This window comes from Brassica oleracea, chromosome C7, assembly GCF_000695525.1.
Source record: "Brassica oleracea var. oleracea cultivar TO1000 chromosome C7, BOL, whole genome shotgun sequence".
NCBI lineage: Eukaryota > Viridiplantae > Streptophyta > Magnoliopsida > Brassicales > Brassicaceae > Brassica > Brassica oleracea.
In genome coordinates, this window is record NC_027754.1 from 23,728,724 (window position 1) to 23,735,485 (window position 6,762).

A 6,762-nucleotide genomic window follows, 5' to 3' on the forward strand; every position below is an offset into this window, starting at 1 on the left:
CCGGTAAAAATAACACAAGGTTCCTAGTATTAATCTCCACACAATCAACACATTTCACCTCAAACATGCCTAGCACTGAGGGTTACACAAATGCTATATGGCCAATATATGATTAATACTAAACCCGGTAAAAATAACACAAGGTTCCTAGTATTAATCTCCACACAATCAACACATTTCACCTCAAACATGCCTAGCACTGAGGGTTACACAAATGCTATATGGCCAATATATGATTAATACTAAACCCGGTAAAAATAACACAAGGTTCATAATATTAATCGCAAATTAACACAATCAATCATATTTCAGAATCTAGCATAAAGACTAATTCCAGAATACCTAACTATCCACAACTTAGCGATATCATCTAAGCATTCCGCATTCTCTAACTAACCAATCAACCTAACCATTAGCATGCTACTACGGTTCTCAAGCAATAACAAGCATGCCATCAACTCAATCAACATAGCCTCAATTATTAACTAGTCAAACCGTTACGCAGTTAGACCTGGCCTCCTGCCATGATCCAACTTCCAAGTAACGGGATCCCGCGTGAAAACAACTCAGGAATCAATTGATTATAACTCAAAGCGTTCTTTGTCGATAAGCAGCTTGTTGATCGGAGAAGACTTGGGAAAAACCCAAGATGAACATCTTGATTGGAGTGGACTGGACTAATCTTGTCTTGTACACAACCTCGGCTTCACCATGAAGAAACTGACAGGCCTCGACAGGCTGATCTGGACTCGGACAGAACCTCCTCTGGCTTTTGGACAGTTCTCCGGACTTCCCAGCGGAGTATCGAGCAGAACTTCGACTGATCTGAACCCGTGGAACTGAACTAACTCCGGACAGCACCTCCACTTGATCATCAAAGAATATGACTGGCTTGGACGGATTGATTTGGGCAGAGCTTCTGCGTCACAATCGTAGATAATCATCGATTGGACGGAACTGGCCTTCTCGGTGGAGGATCGGTCTTCAGAATCGACCATACTTTAAAATCGACCACTTTCTTTTTTTTCTCTCTCTAGCCACGTTTTTAAAGTGGATTTGATGTGGTAATGAATATCTATCGTCCGCGACTCGACCATCCAAAAGATACTCGACCATTCTTCTTCTTCTTTTTTATGGGTTTCTACACCGGCGACTGTGTGTCAGCCCGCATGCTTCCGGTCGCATGCGCGGCGACACACGGTGCACACATGTCATGAGGCATGTCTCAGACACATGCAGGAGGATACCACTCACGTCCAGATGGCTTGCTGCATGGCTGGACTGCATGCGTCGCGACACACAACTCCCTACATGTCGATCAACATGCATTGGTTACATGCGCGGCGACACCTCGTGCTCCGACATGTCAAGCTGCATGTGCTGCTTCCATGTATGGTGACACCTCAAGCTTATGAAGACACTCAGCTAGTTGGATGGTTGCCACCACGTCCTGATCCCTTAGATCAAGCCACCTCGAGCTTCTCGATCAATTTTGCCTGATTTTGGTCTTCCCGGCAAATTTCTGACCCGTGATCAATCCCGAATATTTTTCCGCTCCGGATCTGATGGTCTGAATATTTTTAATAAACTCCAGAGTATTTCTGACCTTGATGAAAAATATTTCCCGAGCCTCCGGCTTCCTCGAAAAATTTCATAATACCGAAATTAGGATTTTTGCCCAATTTCGGGTTTTTCCGTCATGCTTTGATCCCGTCGTGCTTGCTTCCCATCCTGCTTAATTACCATCCTGCTTTCATTTTCTTCGAAATAATATTCCGCTGATATGAAGTTTCGCGGAAAACTTTGTGCTGAAGAAACGTCATTCTTCCAAAACGTCGAGCTTCTAAACCGTCGTGCTTCCAAAAATGTTATGCTTCCAAAATGTTCGTCTGATCAATCTAAGATATCTTCTAACTATGGTCGAGCAACTTATTCGACTCATAGTTCACTCACGATCAATTATTCGACCACCTCGTTCTTCGCAATTTCCCGATCGATCTTTATCGCCCGCGATTCGACCACCAAGTTGATGTTCGACCAATCTTCTGTCTCGACCATTTTTATCCCGAAGGGCGGGTTATCACAGTGGGGGAAGAACACCGCCTTCTTAATATAATTCGTCCTTGAATTCTTAGTTGCGCATTTGCTCATCTTCACGACATTCTCCACTCGTCTCCATATATCTTTTCGCTGTTCATAACTGTTCCTTGAGTGTCCTCTTCAAAGCCTCCACAATCGTCTTCATTCATCGTAACTGGAATGATCACTGACTCGTCCTCTTGCTTTTACTCTGCCATAACACACTCATTGCCCATGATACTATCTTGTCATTTCGATAGATATCATCCTTGTCCAGATTCCTCAAATCCTTCTCGATCTTCGTCTTTCCAACTACTGATGAAGTCATTCCCCAACTAAGTCTTGTTTCCTCCCATCTGTCCAGTCCATACCACTGTCCAACTCCTCTGAATCTGTCTCTCTTCTTTTCGGGTTTGGGATTGGCCTCGAACTCCCTCCACTTTTAGGTTTTCATCCTTTAAAGTTCCGATCAACGAACACACTTACTCGCTGCAACTCTAAAGAACACTTCTCACGCAAGTTAGTAGACAACTAACCAAATAATCTACTAACCCAACAAATTCTAACAATTCAACCTAACCACGATTCTAACCAGCAACCTAGCAATTCTAACCAAGCAACCTAGCAATTCTAGATTCCACTATTTCAATCCTAATTCCTAAAACCACAAATTCTATCGCTGGACGTGACCGGTTTCCCTAATGCATTTTGCGACTCTTTTTGACTCGATAAAATATTTAAAACCGATTAAATCATGAGTTCCGGAAGCATGAACGAAACCATGCTCTGATACCACCTCTGTAACACCCCCGAACAGTCCTAGGCATAGGTCGACCCACCGGCCAACAATCAAACAAGAACATGACCCACGGACGACCCACGCCAAGTGTTGGAGACAAAAGGCCAACCGGCCAGCCAACAATCAAACAAGAACATGACTGATCGTCCAACCCAACATCATGGTCCGGAAGCGCTACGTGACGGGTTAGGGACGATCCGGTCGGAGTCACAAAATTTACTCCATGACTTCGACCAGTTCCTCCACTAACTCGTCACGCTGCGTCAAGGCACAAGGCTTTGCAACCCGTACCTAGAGTTAGCGTTTTCCGTTAGATCGAGGCCTAAGGCTTTTCAACCCGTACCACGACCTAACGTTGTGTTAGACCGGACTAGTGAAATATCAGAGTACTCATGAAGCGCATATAAAACATTTACTTTATTGATTCAAGAAATATCCATACATTGAAATAATTCAAGACTGGGTCCGGCCTAATGCCAAATCGAGCCAACAAAACACATAACGCAATACCGTTTACAAAAGGCATGAAATATACTCCAGCGGTCCTAACGTCCAGCACCAAGCTATCCGATCATCCTTACCTAAAGCGACCGGAAAAAAAAGGACAACAGAGTTGGATGAGTAACCTAATGTTACTCAGCGAGTTACAATTCCCAACTAACAAATACAACCCCTCGCTATCCCACCCCAAACAATCTAAAGAGAGAGGTTCACTTAATAGCACAATTAAATAACATAAGCAATATCAGAATTACGTAGCGGTAAACGATAGCAAGATAACTAGCATTATGCTAATTACTAGCTCACCACCAAACTCAAACTCGACTTAAACAAGGGTTCAACAACCCGAAACACGATATAATATATATAACAAACTCGGGCCCTGGTGACGTTATGTTCCTCCTTCACTATCGGCAACATCCTATCTTTCTACCACAAAGGCCAGAAGAAGGAACTTTCAACCGATCGCGGCCCACAGTCCTTCGGGTCACCGGGCGACAGCCCACAGTCCTTCGGGTCACTGCCACATTACACCATTGTGGGTTACACAAATGCTGTCGGCCAATATATGATTAATACTAAACCCGGTAAAAATAACATAAGGTTCCAAGTATTAATCGATACATTCCACCTCAAACATGCCTAGCATTGTTGGTTACACAAATGCTATATGGCCAATATATGACTAATACTAAACCCGGTAAAATAACACAAGGCTCCTAGTATTAAACGCAAATTTACACAATCAATCATATTCCAGAATCTAGCATAAAGACTAATTCCAGAATACCTAACTATCCACAATTTAGCGATATCATCTAAGCATTCCGCATTCGCTAACTAACCAATCAACCTAACCATTAGCATGCTACTACGGTTCTCAAGCAATAACAAGCATGCCATCAACTCAATCAACATAGCCTCAATTATTAACTAGTCAAACCGTTACTCAGTTAGACCTGGCCTCCTGCCATGATCCAACTTCCAAGTAACGTGATCCTGCATGAAAACAACTCAGCAATCAATTGATTATAACTCACAGTGTTCTTTGCCGATAAGCAGCTAGTTGATCGGAGAAGACTTGGCCAAAACCCAAGATGAACGTTTTGATTTGAGTGGACTGGACTAATCTTTTCTTGGACACAACCTCGGCTTCACCATGAAGAAACTGACAGGCTTCGACAGGCTGATCTGGACTCAGACAGAACCTCCTCTAGCTTCTGGACAGTTCTCCGGACTTCTCGGCGGAGTATCGAGCAGAATTTCGACTGATCTGAACCTGTGGAACTGAACTAACTCCGGACAGCACCTCCACTTGATCATCAAAGAATATGACTGGCTTGGACGGATTGATTTGGGCAGAGCTTCCGCGTCACAATAGTAGATAATCGTCGATTGGACGGAACTGGCCTTCTCGGTGGAGTATCGGTCTTCAGAATCGACCATACTTTAAAATCGACCACTTTCTTTTTCTCTCTCTCTCTCTAGCCACGTTTTTGAAGTGGCTTTGGTGTGGTAATGAATGTCTGAAACTGAAGGGAGGGTTGGGTATTTATAGAAACCTTCGGCCAGTAATATCGAGCAACACCGGCGACTGTGTGTCAGCCCGCATGCTTCCGGTCGCATGCGCGGTGACACACGGTGCACACATATCATGAGGCATGTCTCAGACACATGCAGGAGGACACCACTCACGTCCATATGGCTTTCTGCATGGCTGGAGTGCATGCGTCGCGACACACAACTCCCTACATGTCGATCAGCATGCATTGGTTACATGCGCGGCGACACCTCGTGCTCCGACATGTCAAGCTGCATGTGCTGCTTCCATGTATGGTGACACCTCGAGCTTCTGAAGACACTCAGCTGGTTGGATGGTTGCCACCACGTCCTGATCCCGTTAGATCAAGCTACCTCGAGCTTCTCGATCAATTTTGCCTGATTTTGGTCTTTCCGGCAAATTTCTGACCCGTGATCAATCTCGAATATTTTTCCGCTCCGGATCTGATGGTCTGAATATTTTCAATAAACTCCAGAGTATTTCTGACCTTGATGAAAAATATTTTCCGAGCCTCCGGCTTCCTCGAAAAATTTCATAATACCGAAATTAGGGTTTTTGCCCAATTTCGGGTTTTTCCGTCATGCTTTGATCCCGTCGTGCTTGCTTCCCATCCTGCTTAATTACCGTCCTGCTTCCATTGTCTTCGAAATAATATTCCGCTGATATGAAGTTTCGCGGAAAACTTTGTGCTGAAGAAACGTCATTCTTCCAAAACGTCGAGCTTCTAAACCGTCGTGCTTCCAAAAATGTCATGCTTCCAAAAATGATCAATCTAAGACATCTTCTAACTATATTCGAGCAACATATTCGACTCATAGTTCACTCACGATCAATTATTCGACCACCTCGTTCTTCGCAATTTCCCGATCGATCTTTATCGCCCGCGATTCAACCACCAAGTTGATGTTCGACCAATCTTCTGTCTCGACCATTTTTATCCCGAAGGGCGGGTTATCACAGTGGGGGAAGAACAATCTTTTCAGTCATCAGCATCTATGCCCAGTGTTAATGGGGAGGATAAAGCAATGGATAGGCCTATTGGTGTTAAGGCTGCAAAGGCGAAGGCTAAAAGGCCAGTGGGAGAAGAAGTGAAAATTCCGCAAGGGTTTAAGAATATGTGGGAGATGAGGACGAAGGACTTAGATTTCAAGGATAAGCTTAGCAACAAGAAGCTGCTTGACAGTTTGATTGCAAAAAAAGAGCCACTTACTGAATTAGAAGTGGCGCTTAAGAACAAACTGATAACCGAAATGTTGTCAATGTAATCTTCTTTGTCTTGATGTGTTATATAAGTAGTTGATGTGTAATATAAGTATTTCATGTGTGTTATAAGTAGTATTTCTGATCAATGTTATCAATCTTGTGTTTATGTTATCAGTCTTTGTGATCAATGTTCTACTGCGTTTCTGTTTTGTACTTTTTGGTTTTTAGGGGAACAAGTCACACACCACCAGCAATGGAAGCAAGAAAGCCGATTGTTTGTGGCCTCTCAGCGAGAGGTATGATACCACCACCTCTCCCACAAGAAGACACGGATGATGATGTTGCGGATGTCACACCAAGTGAAGTAGAAGTAGTGGAGATATCAGATGAAGAAGAAGCTGATATGGTGGAGTTATCAAGCGATTTGATTAGGGTGGAGGAATCGGAAGATGACCTTGAACCTGAGTTCAGAAGGCTGCTGCAAAGGATGCATGAGGAAGAGAAGAAGCTGAGAGAGGAGAAGTTCAAAGCCATGAAGTCGGGAATCAAGCTAGAAGAAGGACAATCCTCTAAGGTTGATGGTAAGAAGAGGAAGAGAAGAAGCTGAGAGAGGAGGTCA

At 43.8% G+C, this 6,762-nt stretch overlaps 1 pseudogene; it reads left to right on the forward strand.

Annotated features, from left to right (window-relative positions):
- The window catches only part of LOC106302899, a 13,026-nt pseudogene that overhangs the window by 4,467 nt on the left and 1,797 nt on the right, over positions 1 to 6,762 (forward strand).